The sequence below is a fragment of the Balearica regulorum genome, chromosome 14, assembly GCF_011004875.1.
Source record: "Balearica regulorum gibbericeps isolate bBalReg1 chromosome 14, bBalReg1.pri, whole genome shotgun sequence".
NCBI lineage: Eukaryota > Metazoa > Chordata > Aves > Gruiformes > Gruidae > Balearica > Balearica regulorum.
In genome coordinates this window covers 3831502-3849983 of record NC_046197.1, presented here as the reverse complement: position 1 = coordinate 3849983, position 18482 = coordinate 3831502, and the positions used below count along the sequence as shown (strand labels likewise).

The following is an 18482-nucleotide window of genomic DNA, read 5'->3' as shown; positions in this document are numbered from 1 at the left end:
CCCTGGCTCGTTCTGCACTGAGCTTCATGGTCAGAGGTGCTGAGCCCTCCGAAGCAGCTTTCCCTCTGATGGAAGTCTCAGTGCTTTATCTCGCCTGTAAAACAGAGGGATGACTTCAGCTAATGGCTGGTACGTTGTGTAATAATATATCACCGTTTAGGGATTTGCCGGCAAATAAACATCCGACAATTAAATTACAGCTGTACCTCCCTTGGAGTTGCTCCCTTCTCTCCTGAGCACAGCTTTCTGCTTAAACCAGGTGAAGTTTGTAAGGGACACGTGCCCAAACTTCACCACGGAGCCGTGTCCTGATAGCATTAGAAAAGCCCACAAATAGCCGTGAGGGACCAGGGGAGCTAAGCCCCCCGCTGCGGCTCGCTGCCGGCCTCCTGACGGGGTCAGCGTGCGCAGTAGAGATACGACAAATCGGAAAACATTTCCATGCAGTTGTGCAGGGATCTGTGATAGGGCAGGTTTTTCCCCATCTATTTGGCTAGATTTACTCAGTCATTTAGAAACGAATATAATTGAAAAATCTCTTTAGCTCAGGATTACATTTGCCTGTAGAAGACAGAGAAAGAATTGGTAAGAGCAGGATTATGGTACAGCGTGCTAGCGACAATTGATTTGTGTTTCTTGGGCGGGGAGGGGGGGAATATTAATGTTGTCCTGTTCCAATCATATTTCTTTGAGAAAGGCAGCTGAAAGGTGTTACATCGCGTTGTCTTCACGTGTCCTGTGGTGTGTCAGAAGCCACCCACCACAGCGGGGCGTGCGCAGGAGCCGCGTGTGTGAGCAGTGCAGCTCCTGCCCGCCCTGTGCTGCACGCTGGGACTGGTGCATGGGACACTGTACACCTCCCTAGTGACACTGGGGTTGTTAATACGTTGTGTGTAACGCAATAAATTGATGGCCTGTTAGGTGTTGCGGTGGTCACGGAGCAGGATGCCACAGAGGCTCTGGATTTGGTACCCAGAGATGACAGAATCGGGTTCCTCCTCATCCATTGGCACAGCCAATACCTGCCCCTGCACGTGGGATTGTGTAAGATCTCTTTCAGCTGTTCACTGCTATTGCATTTACTAAAATGGTTTGGTAGAGATGAGAACTATCTCCTTCATCACGGGTTTTATGAGTATGTGGGCACCAGGAGCAGCCTACACCTTCCATTTCCATCTTGGCAGGATATATACCCCTGAGCAGAGTTTTATGTGAACCACAAGAACGAGCATTTACATAGAAAATTGCCTAACTTTCTAAAGTATTGTCTTATTTGAGATGCAAAGTTTTTATCCAGATCTGACTTTTCAGTGCGTAAAGAAGATAAGGGCAAACATTTAGCACTAAATAAATTAGATGCACAATGAACTAACCGAGTTTCATCTGCCAGAATTACTCAGCAGTGGCATTTCATTAACATTAAATGCTCATCAATAGGTTTACAAATTAAAGTGGTCTAACAACTTTACAGTGACTTCAGGCAACTGCCGAACGGCAGGGAGAGCAGTCAGCCACCCTCCGCTGAGCGTCAGCGCGTCACGCGTTCCAGCGTCAGGGACTGCGCCAGGCTTTTTGCTGACTCAGTGCGCTTGTCCAGCAATCACCCCAAGGGATGCTGGAGTTGTTCTGGCTATAAAATGAAACCATTAGTGCAGGTTTATCACCGGCATTTTTGAAAGAAAAACCCAAATGAAGCTGTGAACCAGTATTTAACTGATATAATGTTTTTCCTCATTCCTGCCGCAATGGACTAAATCACAAAGAAAGTTCTTCAGCGGCTGTGTAACCACGTAGGTAACCTCCCGCCAGAATCTAGGAGGATGCTGTTTTCTGATCTCTCCTGGGCTGTAGGGCCTTTCCACTGTTAGGCAGTAGGAAAGTTCAGGGTTGCACTCATGAAACTTATCTTAATTAGTCCCTAAATAATCATTTTATGTGATGTCACAGAGGGATGTCACAGTCAGGACCGGATTAAGGCGCTTTGCCCATAGTAACCTTTCTCACCCTCCCCTTTGCGAGTGATGGAGAGATCTTCCCTGCCCACCTCTCCACCTCCCAGTGGAATCGCTGTCTGTGCTGGTTTTCCCATCTGAACATACAGACAGCAAGTGCAATCCTTGCCTGGTGTCACCTAATAACGTGGCAATAAAGACAAAAGCCGAAGTGAGAACTCCTTCATCATTAGCTCTCCCTTCTGCGCAAAACAGTTTTTCAGGCTGATGTGGTCCAGAGCGTACTTACATATGTATGTATAAGTATGCACACATAGATGAATATAAAAATACATAAGAAGAAAACATACACCTTCAGTCCTGATCACTAGACTGAAGAAGCCCCTTGAAGAACTGGAATGACAATCCAGCCGTGCTCCGTGAACAGCTTCCCCTAGCATCTGGCGCAGCGCGTGGGGCTTTCGTGTCCGTACCGAGGATGAACTCCTACCCTCGGAGACTTCAGTGCCAGCATCAGCCTTAAAATATGTTTTCTGTTTCCTGCTGGGTATCCTTACATCAGCAAGATATTTAGGTGGTAAAACAGGATGCGAAGTAAAAAGGGTGAAACTAGGAGTGTAGTGCTGTGCCCACCAGCGGTCTCTCAGGAAGAGCCCCTTTGTGCCAGATTCGATTGTTGTTTACACCGCGAGCCGCCCTGCCTGAAAGACTTGTGGAGCACACCCCAGCGTTTTTGAATGCCAAGCTACACGTATATTCCAGAAGATACAGATTTGGTGCATCCTCAGGTGTAGAACATTTTAAAAACCTTCCCTTTTCAAAGATGTGTCTGGAAAACATCCAGGCAGCAGCTTTTTACAATTTTAATGCTATTTCTATATTAATGTTCCCTAGCATTAATATAATAGGCTGAGTATAGAAGATAGCTGGGGAGTTTAGGATGCATCAGGAAGAATACAGTTTCACAAAAACAACATTTGGAGCTAATTACAAGACCAACGGGTTAGAACAACACTAAGCTGCCAAAAATCCCTGGATAGTTCCTTATTCATAGTGAAATGAATCCAGCGATTGAGTGGGGAAATGTGGCTATAATAGAAATCATGCCTGGAATATTCATAGAGAAGTTTATCAAACAGACTTCTGTGGAAACTACAGTATTAACATTTATAGGCCTTGAACACGTCCTTTAGGACACTCTTCTAATTTCGCTTTGAGCTACATCATCTTTATGCTGCAATAAGTTTATTTCAGCACACCATGTTCATTAAGAAAGAAGACTGCTTAGATGGAAACATATTTAATGAAATCTCAGGCTAGGGAAGGACAGATACCTGCAGCAGTATTAACCTTGTGTCGGAAGGCATGTGGAATGGGTTAGGATTGTTCACATTCGGCTGTGTGCAGTCAGGGTTAATCTTTGCTATTCCTGCTGTTGCACCATAAAAATTAATTTTTTTCCTTCAATTACAAAACAGACGAGAACTTTGCTGTTGTGTAAAGATTATAGCATCGTACCTCCTCAAAGGGAGTGTGTGTTGAGTCACCCTTCGATGAGTTGTACAAATGTGAGTTACTTTAGGAGACTATTTATAGGGTTTTTCCTTACATTTTATTCTTGCAGGGTGTTTTCTTTATTTTTTTTTATTGACCGTATTGACCTTGAGCTACATTAGATAGTGTGGAGGAAACTACAGGGCTAAGTGCAATGGGATTTGTTCCCTCATTCCCTCTGTATGGGGTTGGTTATAGAAGAGCAGTTCCTGGGCATTGTGTTTGTATTCTGCACCTGCAGTCATGGTGGAAAGTTTGATCAGAAGCAAGGCAGAATACAAGGCTGCAGATGATACCTCCTTGGAGCGAGGCAGAATACAAGGCTGCAGATGATACCTCCTTGGAGCGAGGCAGAATACAAGGCTGCAGATGATACCTCCTTGGAGCGAGGCAGAATACAAGGCTGCAGATGATACCTCCTTGGAGCGAGGCAGAATACAAGGCTGCAGATGATACCTCCTTGGAGCGAGGCAGAATACAAGGCTGCAGATGATACCTCCTTGGAGCGAGGCAGAATACAAGGCTGCAGATGATACCTCCTTGGAGCGAGGCAGAATACAAGGCTGCAGATGATACCTCCCTGGGAGGCTGCTCCTTCAGATAGAGGGGACCGCGGGGGCCGGGGAGGGAGGTGGCAGCAGCAGCAAGGGACAGTGAATGAATGAAGAGGTTTGGGGCTTGCATCTGCCAGAGAGCCCCGATGGCTTACGGAGGGGCTGCACTCTCTCTTCTTTCTCTCTTCCACGAAATGCCTGTAAGTTGAGCCCCATGTGCTTTTGACAGTATATAGTGTTAGTTTAGAAGGTTTTACCTCTGGCGTTCTGCTGTAGAGGATTGGAAATAGCTGGCTGTTTTCCTAGCCCAAGGTTAAAACAAGAAATATTTGGGAAATGTTTCTGAATAGGTTTTTTGTCCTAGAAAATCTCTGTCGTGTATAGAAACCAAAGAAAAGCGAAGAGGAATCCTCATCTTCTGATCTGGAAACCAGTAATCTTGTGGTTTGCTTGTAGCTATGAGGAGCTATAGAAGACGGAGCCATTCCATGGAAGTTCCTGTTTCATTCACAAAAGCATTTTTTCCTGACAAGTTAAAAAACACTTTCACCACCTACGCTTGTGTTGTGCATGTAGGTGGTGCAGCTCCCAAATATCTCTGTGCTGGATTTGGGAAAAGGCTTGAAATGTAAATATTTCTTATCAGCACCCACAGAGCTTTGGTCCTCCGTCACTACCCTATCGAGGCTTTCAGCGTCACTGAGCCTTTGCCTTGTAACTATTGGGGCATACAGTGTTACATGCTTAGGAGGGTGTGTGGCCCCCCAAATCCTGGAATCGGGTCTTCCAGCCACTTCCCATTGACAGCAGCCTGTTGAGAGGACCCACTCTCTAGCGAAAGGCTGAAATATTATGTACCAGCCAGCCCGCCTGAAACTTCTCCTTTCTGACAAGTGCCATTAAATTTTACCCTTTTTAATGTCTGCGTTCGAGCAGAGGCTTCCTTTGCTTTTTGAGCTTTAATGAAAGATTCGGGGTGGGGGGTTCTTTTGTCACTAGGGGAATGCCACCACAGCTAACAGACAGTATCAAATACTCTTTTGGTGCCAGCTTGCAGAGAATCACCTTTCTTTGCTTTCATCCATTCCTTTGCTCCTTTCCTTCGTCTCCCATTCGGTCTCCTAACATCAGTCGCATGAAGAGCACGGGCACAGGGATTATCTGCCTGCCCGCTGTAACGCTGTGTTTTTACAGTCAGGTTTCTGTGTCTTTAGAGACTATATGAAAAAGGATTGTGTTGCCCATGGGCTCACCCAGTGCACCATCAGCTAAACAGCAAATTCAATTAATGAGCAGTAAAGATTGATGGTGGCTCAAAAGGATCGTTATTAAAGGCTGTGACAGGAGTCTCTTTTCTCCAGGTGATGCTTAACCTGATAATCCAGAAGGATCCATCCTTTTTCTCTGCTCCGCGAGGAGTGCACTGCCGAGCTCAGCACTGCCAGACGTGCCTGCGTCGAATTTTATTAATGTATCAATGCATTTTCTGAGGTATGCAAACTTTTTCAAGACTTAAGCCCCTTTTCGTATGGCTTAAGCAAAAGCCTTTTTTCTTCCTGCTCTCAGTGAACCCAAATCGCTGCCCTCTGGTTTGGTTAGAGTTGCCCACCTCCGTTGCCGACCTGGTACGTCTGGCAGGGGAGGGAAAGTGAGTCCAGCCAGTAAAACACTGCCTTGTGCTGTATATATGCTGTGACATCTGAAATCTCATGAAAAATTGGACTTCTGGTCAGGACAAAAATCTATAGACTAAATAAGCCTTTAAAATAAGAGGAGAACAGAATTTAACATCCCAGTTAATCGTAACACCAAACAGTAAAAGAGCAGGTTCTACTGCCATTACCTGAGATGATCCAAGGTGGCAAGGTCTGAAAAGAGGAGACTCGTGTTTTATTAGACCAACCAACGTAACCAGCAAACAAGGCAAAACCTGGAGGCTCGAGCACTTCAAATCCCTTGTCTGCTTTAGGCAGATTATTTCATTTAGTCTACCAAAAGATACTACCTTGTGCTACAAATCTTGTTGCCTTTACTTCTGCTAACATCTTATTATTTTTCACCTTCAAGAAGAGCAACTTCAAGCACAACTTTTTTCAGTAAAACTATTTTTCAGTTTATTAAATAATTTTTTGTAACCGTTCACCCGCACGCTTGTCCCCGACTGACCACTGCACAAGATCCAGTCAGATTGCTTCTCCCTTTGTCTATAGAGAATGCCTCCTCTGTAATGATCTAGTAATAGAGAAGTTTAATTTTAATGTTCCATGTAGGTGCTGCTTTGGAGTCTTTAATCTTCAGTTAACCCTAATACACTTCAATTTGTACTGCTGCTCATTGGACTGTACTAAGAGGAAGAGTTTAAAGTCTGTGTGATAATGTGCCTGCAATTCCAGGTATATATTGTATGGGGTGCGTCTGATCTATCCCGTCTGCCTGGTTTAAAGGCAGCAGAGGGGCCGTACCTGTCTGCAGGCAGCGATGCTGGTCCTTCGAGGGCTGAGGCTGCCCAGCCCGGGGCACTGCCCGCTGCGATGTGCCTCACGGAGGTGGTGCAGTGCCTAGGGAATGCCTGGAGAATGCGACCGTCAGGGTGGCTCCTCTGGAACCAGCATTACACCTTCTCACGGTGTTTTACTGACCTTTGATGTAAAGGTAAACCAAACTGTCCGGACCACCTAGCTGGAACGTGTGGAAAACACAGGTTTTATAATAATTGATTTAAAATGGGAAAAGAAATGCTTTCAGCTGTAATCCCCTCCCATCCTGACCTACCTTATCTGGGAATTCAGAGTGAATGCAGTTATGGTGTCCCCTGTGCAAATAATCCCTCCTCTCTCTGTGTACTCTTGCAAAACCTCTGCGGTTCCATTTCCCCACGTGACAGCAGGCAGCCTGGCAGCAGCTGCCGGCTACAGCACGTGTGCTCGGTCCCTGGTCTCGTCCCGTTTAGTCACTGCAGACCGCGTTTTCCCAGGAACTGCCTACCATTTGTTGGATACACAAAAATCTCTAAGCAGTCTTTTCATTTTATGGAAACAAAAATGCATTCAAAAGGTAGAATGTCCCATAGCGCTTTTGTTGTTGTTGTCGTTTTTTTCCTTTGTGCTTCTTTGAATATTTTTCATTACAGTCTCTCTTTCCCTAAAAAAATGGGGAAAAAAACCCCCAAGCTTTTCTCCTCATGTGCACAACTGCCAGGTCTGGATGTGAATTAAACAGCAAGCCAAGTAGCTGTGATGATACAGACCGCTATTGCATGCCAAATGGTTGAGGTCAAAGGGACCTGCTTCAATTAGTTATTTCAGATTTAGCCCCTTCTTTTCAGTTTCTGTGCTGTTTTGTGAATCGCCTCTGATTTCAGTGAAATCGGTTGTTACTAAGCTGTTACAGGACAGAGATCCTTAGTCCATGAGTGGTTTCTTTTGACTGTATGCTGCAACGATGGGTCATCTAGTTACCTGGTGACCTCTGTGCTCGGGGTGTGGGTCACTCAAATCTCAGGCTGCATCAGTGGAGAAGGAACAATAAAGCAGTTTTCAGTGTGAAGTTGGAGGCGGGGGGGAGAGATTCATTTCTGCAAGACTGAGATTCATGAGTATTCCAGATATTCTTTGGACTACCGGTGACTAACGTTACTGTAAGAACACTCACAATTGGTTTAGCAACCAATTATTATAGTATTTCATCGGTGTCATAGTAATTGCAAAGGATTTTTCAAAGTCTGAAATCTTGAACTTCTGCCTTGGAAATCTAGTCAAAAGGTTTTGCGCTTCAGTTTGACCTCTTATTCCGTCGTGATATTCCCCTGGGCATTTCTCCTCCTATGAAACCTTGCACATTTGGATTTCACCAGCTCCCTCTGCTGTGTCCCTAATAGCTCTCAGCAGTCAAGTATTTGTAGTGTTATATTCTCTTGTTCTTAGCCAAACCCTCAACTTTGCTCACTCCTTGGTGTTCAGACAATCAGTTTTGTATTTGCTAGCAGCTAAATCTTCTATTTGTACCAAAATGAAGGCAGGATTTTTCAAAGGGAAGGAGGTGCTTGTATTGCCTTAACACTGAGGAACTGGATGCGTAATTCCCCTAAGCATGGGCACAAAAAAATCAAGCGTTCATATGAGGAGCTTCGGGTGATTACTGATCTGCCGCTGTGGGGAATGAAGGAGCCCCCTTATCTGCAGGTATAACTGATACCAGTTTTCTTACGCATTTTTCTGGGGATACTGAGGGTATAAATATCTGATGTAAGCTAAGATCTTAATGAGACTGTCTTCTACGTTGAGTTGTAATTAGAGTGGAAGAGACCAAATTAACATAGATAAGAATGTGCCTGGATAAGCTGTGAAACAGAACCCTATAAAAAGCTGCATGAAAATCTCTTTGTCCTAATGTGCCTTTGCAGGAGCTGCAAGACTGACTTCCGTGGTGATGCTTGCCAGGGAAAAAGGGGTTGCTGGGGCTGAACTTCAGGGGAGCCCCAAATGCTCATCAGGAGAGGAGCCTCTGGCTGCGCAGGTCTCAGGAACGTGTGGCTGCATGTGCTTAAGGGAATGTGGATGACCCAGGCTCAGGGGGAGAACAGGCTCTGGAGAAACTTTCGGTAGCTGCGCAGGGCAGCCCGGTAGAAGGTTAAGCCGTACTATTCAGTAGCAGCGGAGTGCCGCTAAAGGCTGTGCTGCCAGAGCTGGACCACTGCGCTTTCAGGGAGGTACTAAGGTGGGATATTGAATATTTAGTATGGAAGGATCTTAAAATTAGCCAATAACTGTGATGTTTGCAAAGCTGGACCAGAGTATAAAGCACTGCTGCTTTCTGATGGTCTCTGTACAGTTGAGATAATATGAAGCACAAATAATTTTGCAAAGCCATATATTTTTGCTTCTGAGATGAAATACTGCTTTATTTGGTCATTCATTAACAGCACAGCAAATTCAGAATTGATGTTTGGTTGTACGATGGTCAGCAGAATTAGAATAAATCATTTTGGGTCTCTGTAAAAGTCCTGGTACTTTTGTAGCAAGCTGTGCTGTTAATGAATCTGCATCGAGCCAGACTCCTGCTCCTGCATGGCTGTGATTCCTTGCCTAGATGAAGTAGGAGATACAGGCGTAAGGAGCTAATGGCTAGCGCTGGAATTTGCAGAGATATTGATGTTTCCTGGGATTTCCCTCATTTCGGAGTCCTGGAGAGCCAGACTCAGCTTAGCCTCCAGACCCCATGCTCCCTGCGAGTCTGGAGAAGGTGGCCAGCACCGACACGGTCCAGCTGGCCTCTCCCGACAGCAGGCACAGCCGCCACGGCTTCGGGGAGAGCACAGAGAGCCCAAGGGCTCTTGTGTGCTGGCTTGAATTCTGTTTTAAAACTTGGCAAACTCTTTCGGTGCTAGCACTGTGTGATAGCACAGGCAGCTGGTCCCCACTCCACATAAACAGTGCAGGGAACGACATCTCCACCAGAGCAGATGGGGAAAAAAATGTTCTGACCACCACGTTGTGATAAATCATACGGCTCCACTGCAAGCTGTGGGAGGGCTAAATTTAAACCCCTGAGTTTGTGAAGCCCAAATAGAAAGACAGAAAAAGAAGAAAATCCTCCTTGCTGGACATTCATCCAATACCATACACTGCAGAGAGACTCTGGGGTACCGCAGCCCTGCACCGCTGCTCCGGGCTGCCTTGGGGTCGCCAGTCCTGGTTTGGGTGTTAGGAGGAGGCTTCACATCCAGAGCACCTGAAACTCTTTGAAAATGCTGAATAACCAGCAGTGCCAGGGAAACGCTGCCAGCAGCCCCGAGGTGTCAAGTAAGGACTTTGGACAAAAGCAGCCCCATGCAGACGGGACTGCTGTGCTGCAGAGCCGGGGCACGAGCCTGGCCGTCCCGCAAGGGCTCTCTCCTCCGCTCCCACGTAGGGAACGGGGCCAGAGGAAATGGGTCGAGCCCGTCGTGGTCCCCGAGTGACTGCCGGGAGACACGCTGTTACAGCTCGGAGATTCAGAGTGACACCTAGTCCTTAACGTGCGTCTGTGGGTACAAAATACATGTCTTAGTCAAGTTTTATGTTTTGAATATCTTTGCTGCTCATTGACTTTCTGTGAGCCGTGCGGCAATGCCTCTTGATTTTTGAGCTGTAATTGTGCACACACGCAAAATCCATATCCATCCTTACACTTGGCTCTTCCCACACAAAGCTTGGCATTCCAGCAGTAATACTAACAATTGCAATCAGTGAGCACGCTGTAACGGGAACCAATTCTGTTGCTTTCCCAGAGCATTTTGTCTTTGTTTTGGATATTACTTCCCCAAGGGTGGCCGCTTTGTTTTGCTGTTGTGCTGCCACTCTCCTGTGGCAAGTTTGGATTTCCGTACAAGCTTTCTGCTTCTTTCCTCAGGCCACCCCCTCTTTGGGGAGTTTGCAAATCTTTAGTATGTCCCTTGAGCAGGGACATTTTTAAAAAGCAAGCTGATAGGAAGCAACGCCAGGAGGTGAATTTTTAGCACGGATGTAGCCTTTGGAAGCAGAATATACAAGCTACAAGTCTTGACCTGCCATCCCTGAGACCATACAGCTCTAGGTGACTTGTTGCATTTGGTTCACGGTTTTTAAAGTGTAGGCTTAACCAAACACTTCTACCCACAATAAAACAGCATGAAAGTAATCTAAAATGGATTAATTTTAGTGTTGTCGTAAGCTTTTTATTACTACTATTGCAAATATTAATCAAGATTATTTCATGTCGATGAAGTTTCCTTAAGTTGTGGCAAGTAAACTGCATATTATATGGAAATTATGGAGCTCGAGCAAATAACAGTGTAAAATAGCATATGTTTTTCTCTTTCCATTCCTAAAATATCAAACTGCGGCTTTTTCCTGGTATGTTGGTATTCTTTACCAAGTCTGTACTCTCTTTTAATGGGCACATCTGTTCCATAATGGTATCACACGAGGGAATTTGCGGCGGTGGCTGCTGGAGTCAGGCTCTGTCAGCAGGGATGCCCAGCCAAAGGCATCAATTCGTACCTTATCACCAAATCTTTCAGTTATTCTATTTCTTCAGATTTCTCTGAGTTTTCCATGGAAGCACTCCACAAGCTGTGGTGGTTCTGGAACATTTGTCCTCCAGTAATTCTGATTATCTTAGGGTAAGCCTGACATTCAGAGTTGATGTTGAGCATCTGGCTCACTGAGCCTAAGCCCCACAAGCCACTTTTTAAATCCTGCGTGAGAACTGTCTTTAATGAGGCCGTTTCTCCTTCAAGGAAATCTTATCGAGGAAACTGCATTGCTGACAGCATGGCACCAGCTGCAGGAATGAGAGACCCAAGCTACTGCTCCTGCTCTGGACCAGGGCAGGCGGGATCTCTCACGTCCCTCCTGGAAGAGGTGAAAAAAAAATCATATAAAAGAAAAAAAAAAAATAATTGAAGTGAACACATAGGGAGCAGGATGCTGGCGATAGGCAGCTGAATGCAGCTGGAATGCCCGGTTTTCCCATGGCTCCAGTTAGCAGTCTGATGGGGCAAATCGTGCCCCCAAAAGGTGCCCTTTGTCTCTCAGGTTTTGTGTGCAGCAACCCAGGGCTTTCGTTTCACTTGCTTGTTCTTCAGTGCTCTCACTTGTCCTGTACTTTGAGAGCTGTTTTTTTCCTCTTTGTGTAATTTTTTTATGTTTCACGCAGACTGCTTTTACTTCTGACTTCTTCACACTTGTAACAGATCTAGGACTCATCTCACTGTTAAGAACGGTTTTGTTAATCTGTTAATAATTTTCCCTTTCTCAAGTAAAACAGTGCTCTACAGAAATCCAACAGGGTCTTTGGTCCGTTTCATATTAAATTCCAATTGAAAGGCAACGCATCGTAACAGAAAAACCTTGTGCCTGTCTTTCAAATGACTTCAGCAGTTTAATCTAGCGCTGACAGATATCTGATTGCAAGAGGGCTGCGGTGAGAGATGCACGCTCTCTTTCTTGTTGCGCGTACCATCAGCCGCCCTCCCGCTGCTCCCGGGTGTTCCTGGCCGTGTTGTCAGGGTTTGCAGCTCTCTTCTTTCTTGGGTGTTTTCCAAGATCAAACTCCTTCACCAGAACTGCTCTAGTCACTCATCTTTCTCCATGATTTCCAGCATTGGGTGCTGCTGTGGGTGCTGGCTGGGTGAGGGGCCATGGGGCTGCCCGGGCACCCTCCCCATCCGACACCCAGGGACACAGTCCTGCTCCTGCCCCACTGCAGACCGGGGGGATTTCTCCTTCGCGCTCGTGTTTGGGCTGCAGCCCTCCGCATGCACTGCTGCACACTCCTGTACTGCTAAGAAGAAAGAAGTAGAAAGACTCTGGAGCATTAACAGTATACTTTCCTTAATACGGAGCCCTACGGGAAGCAAGAGGAGGTATTGAAATTCTGGTGGCGGACGCTGGATGTTTCAGCTCACAGCTACATTAAAAAGCCCTGATGTTAGAATAAATCTTTGGAATGAGAGATCTGAGGTTGGTATTAAACCTTGGTCTAAGCAGTCCTGAGGTTAGAAGAGTCACCTCATCCAGTCAGACCACTTATTAATTTTAGTCTTGAGCTAAATTCTCCAAATTGGACCGAGCCTGTACCTAAATGGAGCTCTTTCGGAAGCTGCAGCAGGTTTGACGGTGGCTTAGCCACTCTCCTGCGGGGCTGTGACCTGCCACCACTTACACTAAATTGGATGCCTGGCCTGCTGCATGTTGCAGCCTCTTCCTAGAGCAAAACTCCCCCATTTGAGCACCGCAGTGTTCATGAAATGAGCTCTGCGAGACAAGCCAACCCCTTAGTGCGTGCTGCAATTATTTCTACCTTTCCATTTTATTTTTCTGACCTCAAAAGACCTGAAAAATCGTGTTTAAACCCGCACTAGCTCTGTATCCTCCTGGGGTTTCTCCCTCAAGTGACAGATCATTCTGTCACAGAGAAACATAGCCACACTGGGGACAGGTCCCTTGAATAAGAATATTTTAATATTTGTTTTAAAATTATTCTGGGCAAGTGGATCAACATATCAATTGTTGAACTCATCAACTCCTAAAGCACGTAGTCTGTGGAAAGTAAAGGGAAATGTGGTTTAACCTGAAGAACAGGAGAGAGCCATGACTCATCCCTCAGGGAAAAATTTTCTTTTGAATCATGAATTGATGCACTGCAGGTCAGCCGGGAAGGTAATTCAGAGCAGTACACAGCAAAAAGACTCTTAACTTAGAAGAAAGTTCTTGTATTGACAGCACAAATTATATAAGTAATTTGTTTGAAATTAGTACTTTCTCCAAAGTAATTCATGGCTCAGGAAATTCTCCTTGGTTTGAAGTTTTCCTATTTTATGAACAGATCTGCTGCTGCTAGCCAGTGAGTCATGCTGCTCCCTCCAGCTAATACAGAATGATGCTTGCGATTATGGGAGCTATCAGCTCCTTAATGATAAGGATTTTAATTTGACTTCTTCTAACACATGCCATGAATAGAAATCACAAGGGCCTCAACTCCTTCTGCACAAATCTGGATTGCAAGTGAAACTTCAGCAACTAGTTCACAGGATAAGTCATCTTTAAGGTACTGCCAGTGCGGATGCATTCACCGGGGAGATCCTGGAGAGATCCGCAAGGAGCTGTAGGGCGGGCTGAGGCTTATGCTGGCAGAAAGCCATGGAAATAAACTCTTCTGCCTAAAACTGGAGTTCAGTTTCTGAAATAGCTGAACCCGTGCCACAACCTGAGAAGGGAAGTGGGGTGCTGCACCCCAAATGCTCCCTCCTGCAATGCCCCCCAAGCAGGGGCAATGCTGAGCAACGCGTGGGGCAGCCGGGCTGAGCCGCAGGCATCCTGCTGCGGGTGCTGGGCTCCCCGGGCACCGCTGCTGCTGCCGAGCCACTTCCAGTAGGGAGTCATGTCAGAACTTCTCTCTCTGGTTCATAATCACTTGGTTGTGATAAAATGACACAAAAATGAGAAATAAAATCGTCGATCAAAAGACAATTTAAAACTTAAATCTGCAGATCAAGAATGGTGTATTATGATTCTTGTCTTATTTCTTTCACACTTTCCATCTTAGTTTGATTTAATTCTGCAGCTGCTTACCTAGAAATGTAGATGCTTTTTTAAGGACTTTTGCTTTTTTTTTATTCCCCTCCCTAGAACAGGACCAAAGATGTATCACATAACTGCTAGACTGCAGGAGACCTCTGTGCTACCACATACAATAAATATTTTTAATAACAGTTCCATCTCTTTCGCCCTCTCGGAAACGATTAAGAGCCCTATTTGCATTCCGAGCCATGCTTGCAAGACGGCATTAACGCCCATGTCTTAATGAAAAAGATTTGCCTACGTCAGGGGTGGAAGTAAATGACGTATACCCTGACGGGGACTTTGTTTTGAAATGTCTTTGAAAGCAGCAACCTATATCAAGAGCCTCACGTTGTATATGGCTCAAGGGTTTTTCTGGTTTGCCAGCGCCGGTGGCTCCGTGAACAGGAGTGAATCACTGGCCCGGCTGGCTGCCACAATTAATGTGGGCGCACGCTGCCTTCCCGTAATTACTGTGCACTCAACGTGGATGTGGAGCAATCCTTCAGCGTGGGGTCCGTGTGCTGCAGACACAGAACAGCCTTGCTCTCGCGCTCCTCTCTCCCGTTCTCCTCTGGGTGTCACAGCTTAGTGAAACAGAAGCAGATTTCTGTAAATAATTTAGATGCCCAGATTTTCATCTTTTCTGTATTTTCCATCTGTTTTCGCAGCAGGTTTCATACTGGTTGTATCATACTTTGCTTGCTGATAGCTACAGGTAGCATTGATGGATAAGTGGGTTTTTCCAGTTTAAAGCAAACTTTTCAATTTTGGGGTGGAGGAGTTGATTTATTTCAGTTGAGACAAACCCAGATTTTGACAAACCTGAAAGCCTCTGGGCGCTCTTGGCATGAACATGAGTTTCAATGAGAAATGCAGAGCTCGCTCTGTGTCCCAGTTGTCAGGTCTGCTCAGCAGCAGCAGGTTTGGGGCTCGATAAACTGGCATTTATTGTGGCCTCACTTCTAGCTGCAAGCTGATGCTCTGTGTACAGTCCCACATGGTGTTTACTTCATCTTGAGAAAAATCAGTACCTACGGTCACCTCCTTGAGTGTTTGACCCAACGTGCTCCCTGCCTGTGCTGCTGGAAGGTCCTTCCCTCTTATTATTCATTAGTGATTTATGAAAAATTAGTTGGCAGCGTATATCCAATGTCTGTTGGAAAATACGTGTTCCACTCGTGCCTGGCCTCCTCCTTGGCAGAGGTAGTAGTGACAGCAGGGGGAGAATTCAGCTCCTCCTGGTTACAGCCTGCACAGCCACCAGTGGGACGGAGCAGGGAGGCTGGTGCATTGGGCAGCTGGAAGAGGGACACGTTTCAGGGCCGTTAGCTGACCAGATTTCAGTAGCTCAACGTTGATTTCTTTTAGAAAGATGTAATATCTCTTACAGTTTAAGATATAAAATTGACAGTTGCTGAACTCAACAGTCTTCTGCCAAAGGATTTTTCTTTAGAGAAGTGTGTATCTTGGAGCCTGAGTCTCTTGGATCCTTCCTGGTCCTTGGTGTGGCGTGACTCTTTCCATAGCTGTGATTGCTAAACAGCATCGATGTACTCAAGAGTTAAACATAGCAAGGGACGTAACCTCCTGTGGTGAAAGAGAAAATCTTCTGCTGATCTTCTGTTTGAAGAATCCAGGCGCTGCCTCGTGAGGGACCCATCTCCAACCACAGTTCATTGACTTCAGAGATGAGCTTTTAAAAGCTTCTACCCAAAATAGCCGTGTGCACTGGGGGGGTTGCAGTTAAGAGACTGTGGCCCTGCTCTGTGCTGCTGACTAATTGCCATCGCCCTCCTTTAGCTGATAGAAGCTCCACTGCTCGCTTTTTCCCAGCAACGGATGCTCCTGCCCCATCTGCTTGGCCCTTTGCTCTTTGTCTCCAAGTGGTAGTAGGAGGAACAGCAATATGCAATGGGAGTAAGAGAAGTTGAATGTCGCTGAGTTTTAGTGCTTGAACGTGAGGTTTATGCGTGCTACAGAGGTTGGTTTGCCCATCCTGAAAGATGGAGAAAATGGGCTGAAACCACCTTCTGCATGTTTTGTTTTCCTAAGCAGTTATCCCCACCGCAGGCTCCGGAGAGAGTTGGATGCGTGTCCACGCTTGGTGAGAACACATGATTTACAGCAAGCTGAGCTTTTAACAACTGTGAGTTACGGGGAAAGGCAGCTGCCGTAAAACCCTAGTAACCTGCCTGCTGCTGCCGTGGGCACGACAGAGATCGCTGCAGGGGCTGCCGTTGAGTGATGAGGGAAGCCCCCGTCCCTAATGGAGCAGCTCTCGTGTGCTGCACCCCACTGATAAAACTTAGTGAGTCTTGCAGACTCTGAAGGTGTTGTCGGCACGACCTAGTCCAACTCCTGCTAGCGGGAGTCCAGCGTTGCTTACGTCCCTCACACACCTGGCACCGGGGTAGCTGCTTCACGGGTTTGTAACGCCTCAGCAGGATACCCCAGCCACGGCAGCAGCCTCTGACCTCTTGTGATTTAGGATTTGCTATTGCTTTGGTGCACGGAACGTAACCACTGGGTATGTAGACGTGTGCAGAATGCAAAGCGGGAACCACTGGGGTTTCTGTGTGGATTGCTGCGGGGGTGAAGGCGAAGGAAGGTGCTCCAAGCCAGCGTCTGCTCCGCTCTTCGCACTGGGCAAGTGCCCGCATGTGGGGCTGCACCCATCCTTTACGTTATACTACATCAGACTCTACCTGCCTCGAAATCCTCTTCAACTATGCTCTTTTCAAAAAAACAGATTAACAAAAAACGCCCAAAACCCTGGTTCACCTATAAATGGGCAGAACTTTTTCGGTCTCTGTTCTAAGAGGAGACAATTAAATATAATTATTTATCGTGATCAAAGATTATTGGAAAAGACTCTCATGCTATTATCCTCACTGCTGTATGCAGGGAAAACTGGGGGAAAAAAGCCGATTTTTAAACAAGAAATGCAAGGAACCAAACAGAACTATGAGACCATGACGCTCCAGCCGCAGGTTTGGAGAGGAGGACTACAGCCGCTTCCCCCGCCATATGGTGCAAACATATTCCTTGTTTACAACGCCCTTAAGCTGTACAAATGATGCGCTCTCATAAATCAGGTAGTTAAACGTGGCTTTATTAACTCTCGTTTGTGAAGCTGCTGTGCAGCGCAGCCGCCAGGCAAGCTCTGGGCTTCCCGTCCCCGGGGCAGATGTAACCCCAGGCCCCTGCCTGCAGCCGCAGAAGCCTCGGAGGCTGCCCATGGGCTGCCGGAGCGTTCAATCCTCTTTCCTCTGGTTTGCACCGTGGCAGCATATGGACCCGGTGCTGCAGTCCCTCATCTTCCTCTGCCTGCATCCAGCCCGCGTGGGGGGCACCCGCTGCACCTTCCAGCCAGCTACGAGCAGGTTCGGATTAGCCTTTGCTATTAACTGCAGACATCCAAAATGCCAAAGGCTTTACAAAGAAACAAATAAAAGGAATTCTGTGCTTTAAAAAATATTAAAGTATTGCTTTTTAGGCATTACTTCCTTTTGCCAGAAGAGTTTCACTTACTCATTAGTCAGATCCCTTCTGAAAAACCATTTATTCTGAGGCTCACAAGTACTCATCTGCATACATCATGTCATTACCTTTGCGGTTTACAAGCAAAGGGATTTACATCTACCTCCGAGATCTCCTACTGTGTGGGTGTCTTCTCTGATTATTATTTTTTTGCACTCTTTATTTTGTAAATGTGGGGAGGCAGAGAACGCCCTTCTCCCTCTTACAGCACCAGCCATATTGTCAGCACAGAAGGAGCAAATCATAACTGTCAAACCCTTTCCTATTTTACTGTTCCAGTGGTAATCCACAACCTGCGAACCACACATTCCAGTTTTCCACTGATGTTTCAATAGCCCAGTCTGCGTTTTGGTGTTTAATTCTTTGGCTGATGGTTCGACAGAAAATTCTCAAGATTATGCCTCCCAGGGGAAGCAGCGATTTGGCATCCTGCGCCCGGTGATAATATTGCTGATACATCCTCTGTCATTTGGTCTGAACAGCAGAAAACAGTATCCTTCAAAAGCAGTTAGTTGCCTCTAACGAGGTTAAATCTATGGCTTCGTGCAGTGGAAAAAATGTACTGCAAAAATAGTTTTTATTATTGGCAGGGGCATAAGCAAGAGTGCAGCTTCGGAGAACAGTGAGGAGCTTTGGCCTAATTACTAAAAATTTGTGTTTTGCAGCGCGATAAAAGACTCGGCAGCATGGGGCACGATATGCGCGCCAGCGAAGGATGGAAATTAATGTGATGAACGGTACGGGCAAGTGGAGTGATTCGCTGCGTTCCTCTCAAGTTTCTGTGACGCCAGAGTCGG

At 46.3% G+C, this 18482-nt stretch overlaps 1 protein-coding gene across 6 annotated transcripts in view; it reads left to right on the top strand.

Moving 5' to 3' along the window:
• Positions 1-18482, top strand: part of KCNIP1 (potassium voltage-gated channel interacting protein 1) — a 443945-nt gene that overhangs the window by 251142 nt on the left and 174321 nt on the right. Inside the window, exon 1 of one of the 6 annotated variants that reach the window (XM_075766513.1) lies at positions 5420-5551. The exons of the other annotated variants lie outside the window; for them this stretch is intronic. The gene's annotated coding sequence lies outside the window, so the exon portion shown is untranslated. Of the gene's footprint in view, positions 1-5419; positions 5552-18482 lie in introns of those variants that run through there. 6 annotated transcript variants of the gene reach the window in all.